General features: G+C 40.9%; 1 protein-coding gene across 10 annotated transcripts in view; it reads left to right on the forward strand.

Moving 5' to 3' along the window:
* FGFR2 (fibroblast growth factor receptor 2) overlaps positions 1 to 13,209 on the forward strand; it is a 123,328-nt gene that overhangs the window by 68,738 nt on the left and 41,381 nt on the right. The window lies entirely within an intron of this gene.

The raw sequence follows: 13,209 nt of genomic DNA on the forward strand, positions 1-13,209 counted from the left end.
TTGAAACATAAAGGATAAATGTTGTGAAATCATTTGGCTGATGGAGAATCTTTTTTTAAAAAAATTCTTATCAGTAGCAAGGCCTTGATTTAGGAGAGCACTTAAGCACATGCTTAACTTTAATCATGCGCTTACGGCTTACTGACTTCAATAGGATTGAAGCACATGCTTTAAGTGCTTTGTTTAATTAGGGCCTAGAATCTCAGGACCCAATTCCACCGCACATACCCATTCTGAGTAGTACATACTTAAGTGAGTAGTGGTACTCAACATGACTATGGTGATAGAACTGGGTCCTTAGTTTCTAACATATGTGAATATAGCTCATGCTCACACCAGATGGTTAAAATGATGTGGGCATCTGAAGCTTAGTGAATAAAACCACTGATCATTCAGCACTGAAAAGTAACTTGGCAATTGCAGATCAGTTCCAACTAGAGACAGAAGGTGCATTCCATCTCCTATTAAATCAATCAGAGTCTTATCATTGACTTTGGATAGGGATCAGACCAACAGTGACCCATTTTTGTCATTTCTATTTTAATTCATTGTATTTATACAAATAATAGTGCACCCATCACATTGTCTCTGGATACCTGGAAGTGAATTAATAAAAAGCAATGCTGCATTCAGATCACAACTGTCCAAATCTGCAAAAAATTCAACCCTGCATTCAGTTGTGAATACAAATGCTTCCCAAGAAAACTTTTGAGGGTGAGATTTTCTAAAGCACCCCAGGGGTTGACTTAGGGACTTTTGAAATTCCCACCCTGACAGAATAGAGGAGCTTCACACCTCTTCAGCAAACTTGGTCCTATCTGACCAGTAGAGACAGAGAATGCCCTCGAATGAAGATGTCCTCCACGCCGACATTTACATTTTAAAAATTAGTTCATCGGAGCTGTTTAGCAGATGGTTGCTGTAGCTTTGGTTCATGAAGAGGAGATGCAGTTTGTTATGAAGCTAAGACCCAGACAACTGCAGGGCCTTTTACAGCACTAACAACGCTCCGTAGCCTGCATAGAGAGCATATTCATACAGTTGAGGTGAACTAACTAAGACACAAAGCCATTTTTGTTTGAACACTTGTTTAAACAAAGTTTATTGAGGGTGCAGCACCAACAGCTGCCAGGAATTGTAGTAAATTGTATTACACACGGCTCCATCCTTTGCAGACCAGCTGGTGGAAGGGTGCAGTCAAACCACATTAGCTCACCAGGGAATGCTAGCAAAGTAAGAACAGAGTGGTACAGAGTTCTGCAGTGATTTTCTTTTCCCTTCAAGTCCTGGCTTTGTTCCACTTTGCTTGAGGTTACAAAGTATTTGTAGCAGGTTAAGGGGGAAAAAAAGACCCTTTTAAAATGCCTGGAATTTTCTTAGCTGAAGTGAAACTGATTAAAAGGCGCCAAAACTGGCCAATTTCACATTGACTGTGAACCCTTTCACCCAGTTCTCTAGCAAATGTGTTCACCATGGATAATGCTGTCACTTGAGTAAATATTTGCCAGAAACCCCTTACCTCCTCTCCCCTTTTAAGCCTTTTCTGAATGTCATGCATTCAGGAATATTATGCAGAAGTTTATTTTTCCTGGCAGTAAATCACAGTGGCCTGCATGAATGAATGGAATGGTAACAAGGATTATGTCATTTATATAAATGTCTATTCCTTTCCTATAGAGAAGCAGAAAAGTAAATAATGAAGCCAAGATTTCAAAAAGTGATTCGTGATTTTTTGGTGCCTCTGTGTTTAGGTATTCACTTGAGACCCCCTCATTTCAGATGGTGGGTGCTCAGCACTTTCTGAGCACCAGCCCCCTTTCACGTGACTCAAATTGGGCACCCAAAATCATTCACTACTTTTGAAAGTGGCAGTTCATGGTTTTTGGAAGCTAGCCATTTTAGCATTTACAGTGAACATAACCATGTTTGTCCCCAATAACCCAGTGTGAGTGTGTAAAATGTTTTTTGGGGGATGTATGTAACTGCCACATTTCTAGTTTGACTTGAAGTCCTATATGTGCATGTACAGACAGACGTTTGATTCAGTGTCTGCTGAAGCCACTATGAGTCTTTGTATTGATTTCAGTGGGCACTGGATTAGGACCCTTGGTTGAATGCATGTGGATGGGATTGTTGGAAGGGGGTCAGGCAGATTTCTGTGGCTGCTAAGATACTGAAAGCCACTGCTGAGTGTGGTGGTTAGGAAGGAGGCAGAGCGGAGGACTGAATTAAACCAGGCATGGATGGAGACCTCTGTCAGCCCTTCCCTATTGTATTGGTGTATTTCTACAGAAGTTTGGTTTGTTCTATTCTGCTCTATACATTTTCAGCTCCCATCGGGTTAAAGAGGGTTGTGGATGTGTTTTGCTAGTCAGTCATATTCCTTGGTATGTTTAGCCATTGGTGATCACCTCTCACAAACTTCAGGCTATAATTTTAGGCCAAGTTGTATACTGAGAATGTTTGAAAACTGTTAGCTGAAATTCTTTGAAATAGATTTTCCTAAATGGTTTAACTGGTTCCAGAGTTGATTTTTAGTGTAAGTCATAAGGAATAGTATTAAACATGGCAATCTATTATAATAAAATGAGCAGCTGACTGTACGGTGTAATGTAGAGAAACTTCTGATTATGTCACAGTTTTGGGAGGTATCCCAGCAAAATTCATGCCAAATAATGACACAATCCTAATTGGGAATATCCATTATTACTCGACTCAAATAACTTTCCAAACCCTGAACCCTTTTGACACGTAGAAGCCCAGAGCCAGCAGAGCACGAGAGGTTTTCAGTCAAAATGTACGTGTGAAGTATAGTCATTTTTACTTGTAATTACTTGGAAGAACTTTATAAAATAAGGACTCCATTGGCTCAGACATTCTCATTCAAATTTACAAACCTGGCACACAGTCAGACTGAATTTCTTAGAGCAAGTGGGAATAGAAATAAAAGTAGCAAATTATTAGCCATCCATATGTATATCACAAAAGACTTGGCCATATTTACAATGATAACTTCTAACTGTAGAGTAGAGCTGGTCAGGAATCTTTGATGGACAGTGTGATTCTTGAAATGTTTTGTGATGCCCCCCCACCTCCAAAATTTTTTTGACTGGCTCTAATGAGTATGAAATTCACATCACTGCAGAGGGTCGAGCAAACGGAATAGACACCACATTAGCTTTCACAATGGGACTTAAGTGGTACCTGGACTTTGGGTTGGTCTCTTGCCAATGGATGAATTTCACCCTGAGACAATTAGTTTGCAGTAGCAGCAGATGATGAGGATTTATTATAGGTCTGACACATTTTTTAAAAGTCCTAGTAAAGCTCAATTGTATTACACACACACACACACCTATTCACCCTGTAAACCAGGAAGTGTGTTTTCTGGAAACCAATACTTTTTCTCTCATCTCTGTGTCTCCCACTCTTTTCTCTTCACCAGAGCACCAGGAAAACATCCGTGAAAGAGTTAGTTGTATTGTTAAAGGGCTGGTTTCAGAGGAACAGCCGTGTTAGTCTGTATTCGCAAAAAGAAAAGGAGTACTTGTGGCACCTTAGAGACTAACCAATTTATTTGAGCATGTAGCTCACGAAAGCTCATGCTCAAATAAATTGGTTAGTCTCTAAGGTGCCACAAGTACTCCTTTTCTTTTTGTTAAAGGGCTATCATCTTTTATGATCTTCAAGCATTAAATAAAACCTGACACAGTACTTAATCTTACCACAGAGGTGGGAGAAGGCATTAACATCATGTAATAAGTGACTGTGCTTATTTTTGTTGATGGCAACAAAAAGATGAGTCCTGAGGTTTGATAGTGGACACAGAGCTGTGTCTCTGGGGCTCCCTGGCCTGTGGGAAGGATTCCATGCTCCCAGAGATCTTGCAGAACTCCCTGTATAAATCACTTTGTGAATGAATCCGATGAAGTGAGCTGTAGCTCACGAAAGCTTATGCTCAAATAAATTTGTTAGTCTCTAAGGTGCCACAAGTACTCCTTTTCTTTTTGCGAATACAGACTAACACGGCTGCTACTTGGAAACCTGTCCAGAGGAGAATAATTATAATCTTATTTATTACGGTAGTGCCTAGAGCTCCAAACAAGATCAAAGACTCTTTGTTCTAGGCATTGAATGTACAAAGAGCAAGATTGACACTCGAAATACATAAAGGATGGAAGAAAGGAAGTATTATCAATCCCTGTTTTATAGATTAAGAACTGAGGCATAGAGAGAGAAATTAACTTAGCCTAGGTCTCAAAGGAAGCCTCTGGAGATCCAGGAATTGAATCCAGTTCCAAGTCTCCTAGTCCAGTGACTTCAATTATAAGACCATCCTTCCTCTTGTAAATTTTGACGTTCTTGTCAACTGCTGGAAATGGCCCACCTTGATTATCACTACAAAAGGTTTTTTCCCACCCGCCGCTCTCCTGCTGGTAATAGCTCACCTTTAGTGATCACTCTCCTTACAGTGTGTATGGTAACACCCATTGTTTTATGTTCTCTATGTATATAAATCTCCCAACTGTATTTTCCACTGAATGCATCTGATGAAGTGAGCTGTAGCTCACGAAAGCTTATGCTCAAATAAATTTGATAGTCTCTAAGGTGCCACAAGTCCTCCTTTTCTTTTTGCGAATACAGACTAACATGGCTGCTACTCTGAAAGCTTATCAGCTGTTACTAGAGTTCAGGTGAAGTACCTTTTTATTCTGCTGTACTTAATTGCAGGTAGAAACTTTTATTTATAGGAAGCTCACAAAACAGATGCCGTCCATGTATAAAGTCATTCAGTCTTAAGGGGAAATGATTGGAAATTACAGTTATGTATGTATGTAGCAAATTCAGACTATAGAAAGCAACATGGGAACACAGAAGTACTGGAGTTTTTATATAATTAGATTGCCATTATCACCAGAGTACAGCTTGGGTAGCAGTTGCTCTCTATAAGCATGGAAATCATTTTACAACTAATTGAATTTATATTGTAACAGAAAAAAAGAGATATTCACTGAACATTCAGGCTGTAGGTTGCAATTTGTCCTATTTAATGTAATCATCTGGGGAAACAAAAAATTGGTTAGGTTTCAGTTTAAGTGCTTCACATTACCTCATCTACAGGGTGTTATAAGCAGCTAACAATTGCTCAACATCCTCAAAGAATGTATAGAAAGACTATGCCATTAATTGTAAAATTAATAGAATTTGTCAGAAACACTTGTCTTTTTTTAAAGGTACTATTGCAACCTGTTTAGCTGGTTATTAATCAGTTTCTAAATTGTCCAGTTGGCTCATACTTATGGGTTTTTTTTAATGGAATATAACTATAAATGCAGCTGAGTACCTTTAGCTCTACTATATTACCGTAATTACTATTTTCAGATGAAAATGGTGGCAGAATAACTTCTCCATGAGGAGCCATTTAAAGGCTTCTGTTAAATACTGTTCTGTTGAAAATCCTTTGTCCTGATCCTGCAAAGATTTATGCATGTGAGTAGTCCCATTGACTGATGTGTGTAAAGTTACATACTGAAGTCTTTGCAGGATTAGACCTCTTATTTTTTGAAGCAAATTTTCTTAACTATGTTACATTATTAGACCATCAAAGATTCGAAACAGCCAATCTACTTTTTGCTGTTGATGATTGATTGATTTCTTTTTTGTATTTCTCTTTGGGAATGAGAATGAACTTCTTTTGTTTCTCGTCAGATTCACTTACAGGTTCTAGTGTGCTGTAATGTTGCAAAAAATACTGCAAGCGTTTTTTTGTTTGTTCGTTTTTAAAGAGGCATGCCTACATTTTGTTGTTTCTAAATTCAAGGAAACCTATCCATTGATCTTAGATTTTGTAAACACTTACTTTTCAAAATCTAAGGTTTGGCCTGTGTCCCTTCAATTTTTTATTTTTTTTAAAAATAGAGTATTCAATTTATATGTAGGAGCAATAATGACTTACATTGTCTAAATTTATAGTTTGCCCTGTGTATCATCCATGTCTGGTTGGAGTTAAATGTAGGTATTACAACCAAGCCCAAACTTGCATTTCTGGCAGAGGTGAATGGAAGTTGTTGACTAGATCTTTACATGAACATGCTTTAGCATGACATATTCACCTGAGTGCATGCAGCCTGGGACATGATGGGACAGAGACTGAAAGAATGAAGGAATACATACTACCCTCAGGTATTTGGTTAAATTGAGCAGGAAAAAGGTTTTATTCAAAGTACTAATAAGCCTGACTGTGGACTTTACATCCAGCATTGGGCTTTTGGCAACACATCTACAACTCTGAGAGGAAATTACACAGATTGTTTAGGTTTCAGAGTGGTAGCCGTGTTAGTCTGTATCAGCAAAAAGAACGAGGAGTACTTGTGGCGCCTTAGAGACTAACAAATTTATTTGAGCATGAGCTTTTGTGGGCTAAAACCCACTTCATTGGATGCATGCAGTGGAAAATACAGTAGGAAGATATATGTACACACACACACACACACACACACCATGAAAAAATGGGTGTTGCCATACACACTATAACGAGAGGGATCAATTAAGGTGATCACTCTCATTATAGCGTGAATGGCAACACCCATTTTTTCATGTTCTCTGTGTGTGTGTATATATATATATATATATCTATCTTCCTACTGTATTTTCCACTGCATGCATCCGATGAAGTGGGTTTTAGCCCACGAAAGCTTATGCTCAAATAAATTTGATAGTCTCTAAGGTGCCACAAGTACTCCTCGTTCTTTTTACAGATTGTTTAGTGCTTGAGGCTGTGTGCTTCACTGTTGAGAATAAAGAATGGTGTGTGATGGTTCAGCAAAGGGAAAGTGAATTGATCTCCCTCCTTCCCCCCTCAGCTCCTGTTAATAAAGTCAAAATATTCCAAACCTGTAGTTTTATAGCATTGAAGCTTCTGATTTCATTTGAGTAGTCTGGCTAAAATATATTTTATGAACATATACTAGCATCAATACTTTATCCATTGGGTGAATGCTGAATTTGTCACATTTGAAATGCTTGCTGACTAATCTTTTGTGAGAGGACTAGCCTCCCTGTCCCACTTTCTGTTTTCTTACAATCTCAAGACAGGTATTTCTTTTTGGTTTGAGGGACATTACTGCCGCTCTTGTGCAGATTATTCTCTTTAATCTTGTCTTTTAATTCATCCAGCTTCACACTCACTGAACTTCAAGTAGAAGTTTGCAAGAGTTGTCTGAAAATACCAATGAGCATGTTGTATTACTAGATGTGCATTTGGCACTTGCTGAATGGCACTTGTGTAATCTGTGTCTTTGTGACCCTCCACTCCACAGACTTATCCGCAAAAGAGGTTTATGAGTTTGCTACTGTGTCCAGCAATGAGTCTGCTATTGGTGCTTCAACTCAAATCATGGGGCACTCACCCTTTTAGCTCTGAAGGTCCCAGGGTTCAACCTCTGCTTTTGACCCATGTGCATTTGTTTACATGAGTACATTGTTATATTGCAGTTTACCAGTGCCTTAATAATTAAAGCTATCAGGAAAAGAGTTGGTGTTTCATCTTTCTAAGGCACATAAATTAAGTACCATGCAGCTTAATGGGTGAGGTCTATTGGATGAGAATGTGGAATTCTGTGGGCACTGCAGAGACACTAAAGATATAAAAAAAGAGGTTTTCCCTGACAGCCTTCATGCAAATGTCCACTCTACTCCCTCTTGTGCAGAGTGCTGTGTGCCCTTTACTCCAGATGTGGCTGCATTTCATAGGTGTTGAGGATTTTAAGTCATTAGACCATCATTGGATTGCTACCATTCCCAAGGTGCTTTCGTAGCAGTTGTTGCATTTTAAGCATGAAAGTACAGTTAAAGCTAGTTTACTTACACTTTAAAAGCCCTATTAAAAACCATACTTCGTGAAGAATTTTGGGATATTTTAGGAGGAAAAAGGCTCTATAAATAAAAATTGATTATTTTTTTTCAGATTGCTCTTTGACAGGGGTGGCTAACCTGTGGCTCCGGAGCCGCATGTGGCTCTTCAGAGGTTAATATGTGGCTCCTTGCATAGGCACTGACTCCAGGGCTGGAGCTACAGATGCTAACTTTCCAATGTGCTGGGGGGTGCTCACTGCTCAACCCCCTGCTCTGCCCCAGACCCTGCCCCCACTCCATCCCTTTTCCCAATGACCCTGCCCCTCCCCCCCGAGCCCGTCATGCCCTCACTCCTCCCCACTTCCCACCAGAGCTTCCTGCGCATGAGAAACAGCTGATTGCTGCAGGTGGGAGGTGCTTACTGGTGGGGCTTCCAGCGGGCTGGAGGGCGGGAGCTGATGGGGGGTCCTGACGTATTGCTGTGGCTCTTTGGCAATGTACATTGGTAAATTCTGGCTCCTTCTCAGGCTCAGGCTGACCACCCCTGCCCTTTGAAATATTTCATCCATTCAGGTCGACTAAAGAACAACATTGATAGTGTTAGAAGTAGAGCTGAATGGAAAACTCATCATGACGACCTACTTTTATCTTTTTCTTTTTTGCAAAAAAAATCTTTTTTGCTTCTTTTGGCAAGCAGATTGTGAAGTTCTCAGATGTATTAGTTGTTGGAAATTATTTCTCACCTTCACAAATTATTCTGTCATAACAATAGCTCATGAACAAATAGTCTCTATTTAAATTTTAAAATTCACACTGTTGGTTAGTGCTGTGAGCTAGCTGATATTGTTTCTCTTCTCTGGTTGGATGAGACACATTAGTAACCAACACAACTTGTATTTCAAGTGGTGGTTTCAAGTATAAATTTGTTTTTGGTGACTATTTGAGCATTTGATCTTAACTTTTTTTTGAGTGGGTATTTGTGCTAATACCGGTACTAGGGTTTGAATATTTGCAGAATGCTCCCATGTCCGCAGTCAGCATTCACTTTCAAATTCAGACAGACAACTTTTTTCCCGCTCTTCACTCAGCTCTAGTGAGATGGCATTTCCATCAAATACACTTGGCCAGGAGGATGGAGATGATGCTTCTGAACCTGAAGAGAGGAACGTGTAAATCTGTCAATTAATGAGCACTTCTAGCATGAGGAATATAGTTTTTTGTTTGTTTGTTTTTAGTAAACCCATAAACAATTGATCGACGTTCAGATGACTGAAAATAGCTCTGCTGTTTCTCCATGCATCTGGTTACATGTGAAAGTTATGCTGTCCTTCCCATTCGAATGCTTATGTTAAAAGTCAGACAAACCTAGGTACAGAAGGGAGATTAATAGCTGAAGAAAATGACATGAGAGACATTGCTTTGTCTTTGACACATCTATAGTATGTTTGTGCCCAGGCGTGGCCAGCTTAAATGTTTTCTATTAAAGTTGCTTCACTTTTATTTGTTGAAGCAGTGGAGTTAAGTTAATGGTGATGAACAAATATACGGTTGCAGTTGGCCCATCTAGAAGCTGCTGTGCCCTCCCTGATAAGCCACTAGGAACCAGGGACATTTAGCACTTTTCTGGAGTTGTACGACATCTTTTCAGATCCAATCCAATATTTAGAACAGACTCCAGATCAGGGACGGGCAAACTTTTTGGACTGAGGGCTGCATTGGGTTTCTGAAATTGTATGAATGGCCGGTTCGGGGAGGCTGTGCCATCCCAAACAGCCAGGCATAGCCCATCCCCTGCCCTCTATCAGACCCCCCCATTTCTTGACCCCTGACAGCCCCCCCCGGGACTCCTCCCCATCCAACCCCCACAGTTCCCTGATGGCCCCCCAGGGACCCCTACCCCATCCACCCACCCCTGCTCTCGATCCCCTGACTGCCCCCGGACTCCCCGCCTCTAACTGCCCCCGCCGCTCCATCCAACCCCCCTCCTCTTCCTGACTGCCCCCCACGGGACCCCTGCCCCATCTAACCACCCCTTCTCCCTGACTGCCCCCGAACCTCTTGCCCCTAACTTCCCCCCACAACCCCATTCAACCCCTCCTCTCCTTCCTGACTGCCCCCCCGGGACCCTTGCCCCCATTCAACCCCAGTGTTCCCTGCCCTCTGACCCCTGTCCACGCCCCTGACCACCCCCTCTATCCAACTCTCCCTGGTCCCTTAGAGCACTGCCTGGAGCACCGGTGGCTGGTGGCATGGGTGCACCAGGAGAAGCCGCTGCGCTGCGCAGCACAGAGCACCAGGTCAGGCCAGGCTCTGCAGCCCCGCTGCCCAGAGCATTGTGCTGCATGGTGGCGTGGTTGTGTGAGAGGGGGGACAGTAGGGGAGGGGCCGGGCAGGACGGTCCCACAGGCTGGATGTGGCCTGCGGGCCATAGTTTGCCCACCTCTGCTCTAGATTCCATACTGCTGCAGTACATTAAGAAGAGGGAGAATTGGGGAAATGTAAAAGAACTCAAACGGGTTTCAATGGTATTTTCCTGTCTACTTTGAAGGCAGACACTTTTCAGGGAAGGGAGAGTGTGGAGATAGAAAATATGTGGTGGAGCCACACTAATAATAATGAATACTTCACATTTTATAGCATCTAACTAACTAATTAAATCTCACAATACCTGTGGGAGTTAGGAAAACACTGTTATCATCATTTTACTGATGAGGAAATGGAGTCACAGAAAGGTTGTGATTTGCCAGAGTCCTACAGCAAACCTTTGGCAGAACCAGATATAGAGCCCAGCCCTGTGCTTTCTCCACAAGACACTCCCTTCATCACCACCATCATTGCCATTATTAAGTGGTTGCATGCTGACTGGGTGCTCACTGCAACACAGAACACACAGTTCCTTCCCCCAAGAAGCTTAATGAAACATCTGGAAATGGCCTGGACAGTGACATTTTCCCCACTTTCCAGCCTTGTCCGTGAGAAGTTACATGCCGCTTTTCACATTCTCTTGAAGTTTTAGAAGAAGCAAATCAGAAGTAATTTCAGTGGAAAGCTTTTCATTGTTCTGCTTCTCATGTTTTTTCGCACCAAAATGAGGCATTTCTCCTTTGCTCAGATGTGCCTAACACTGTTGCTTATACATGTAGTGTTTCAGGGATACCACAAGTGAACTCCTAGGCTTAGTAGGGCAGACATTAGTCTTTTTTCAGCTAAGACACTTTTTCACTCTGGCAAGACTGATGAAATGCATACTGTGGCAGACTAACAATAGGGTGTTGCACTAAGGATAGTCTAGTATTAAGTATTACCTTGTGTTGACAACTTAGCATTTTAAAACAAGAACGTTCATGTTGCATGCTTCAGTTCTTGAGTATGTCTTGACTTGTCTTTTTTTTTTTTTTAAACCCTCTCATGCAGTCATGATTTTAAAGAACAGATTTTATTTAATTTTGATATGACTTTTATCAGGCCCTGATCCAAAGCCTGTTGAAATCAGTGAGAATCTTTCCACTGACTTCACTCAGCCCTTATAAAAGCAGCCTTTTTCCTTGTAGTGTCATGTTCCACTTTATTTTGCTACAGCTGTCTTATCCCCACCCTGCAAGGAGCTAGTGAAGTTTTAGTCCTTAATCCTGAAAAAGTTTATGCACATGGTTAATTTTATGCACCTGAGCGGGCCTTTAGGAGTCAATGAGAGTACGCAGGTGCATACAGCTCAGCACATGCATAAGGGTTTGCACAAGTGAGGCCTTAGTGTTAATTCCCCTTCATGCCCTTACATGTCAGTACTCCCACCTGGAATAAATCTTGAGAGTTGTAAGCACTGACCAGAGTCTTATGTTTAGAAAAAATAATGCTTCACTGCCTGCTTAAAAAAACCCAGCAAGGTGCTAAAAGGTCCATGGTAGCTGTTGCTATTTACATTGAGCCACTACAGGTACATTGTTCTGTGCTTGATCTAAGAGAAAATATAAACAGACAGGGTGACATCAGTGGAAGTTTTGTCCATGGAGGGAGTGCTGAAGAGGGATCAGTATTTCAAGTCTGAGGCGAAAAGTAAAAGGAAGAGCAAAAGAGTTGAACACGTGAGTCATTTCTGTGAAGGGTTGAAAGGTATTGTAATTTTCTAACCTGACCTCGATGTGATTACTTTCAAACCAGGAAGGCAGTTTTCAGATGGCACAAAGAAGCACAGTGATAAATGCTTTACTGAAGGCAGTGTATCAACTGCTCCAAGTTTCCGTAATGACACTATATATTTTAAAACTATAATTGTTTAAAAATCACAGATAGCCCCAGTGAAGCCATTCAAGCTTTTCTTAAAGTTGTGAGCCTCATAACCTTACCTAAGAACTCTTATTCAATAATCAACTTTAGGGAAACAATATTGCCCCTGACCTTCCAGCGTGGTACTCCAGTCTTATGCCAGTGGACAGTTAGGCCCCGTAATTAACAATGTCAAAGTATGTGAAACAGCAGCAGAAAGAAATAATCCAGTCTTACAAAACTGGAGCCACTAAACTTTCACTAGGTCAGAGGAACAAAGAAGATGGTGAAGAAAAAGTAGGATGAAGACTTTAGTCCCTGTCAGTACCTACATGGCAGACCTCTGTGCCTGCATGGAGCCCTACTGACTTCCTTAGGGCTTCTCGAAGCACTGGGGTCCACCCACACGGAAACAGTTGTGGGACTGGGGTCTTAGGTGTTACCTCTTTAAGGAGTCTTGAGCTGATCGGAATATTGTATACAGAGAAAAGAGAAGAATATGATCAAAAGATAGAAGACCCTTGTTTCCCTAAAAACTTAGCAGAACAATCATTACATAATAAAAAATCTTCTAACAAGTCCATACTTATTTTAACTCATAAGAAACCTGTTGCTGAACAGTAAAGCTATTTGAATAATTAGCAAAAATTTATTGAGGAACAATTATTTTATCAAAGATGCCACCATTGGTAACAAATTATATGACCAGCTCTGATGAACAAAATTGGTCCAAACTGCAAAATCCATAGTCCATTCTGCTTATGAGTTACCTGTTAGTAAACAGCTCTATGGCTGGGATAGTCTTTCCAGTGTTGGAAAGGAATATTTTCTCTGCTTTACCATGTGGCTATCTCCAGTTTAAATTACAGAGTGAATGATTATTTTATATACAAAAATAGAGCATCGCCGTTCAGCAGAGCTTCTGAATTGGGTATGAACAGAATGCAATGCTTTGTGAAACAAGAGGAATCAAACTGACACACAGCTGGTCAAAGCTACTCAATCCCTGGCTCAGTATATATATATAATATATGACATTAATTAGTAGAGGTACTTGCCTATACCTGCTTAGTTGTTCCTAGTCTCCTGAAG

Source organism: Caretta caretta, chromosome 7, assembly GCF_965140235.1.
Source record: "Caretta caretta isolate rCarCar2 chromosome 7, rCarCar1.hap1, whole genome shotgun sequence".
Taxonomy (NCBI): Eukaryota; Metazoa; Chordata; order Testudines; family Cheloniidae; genus Caretta; species Caretta caretta.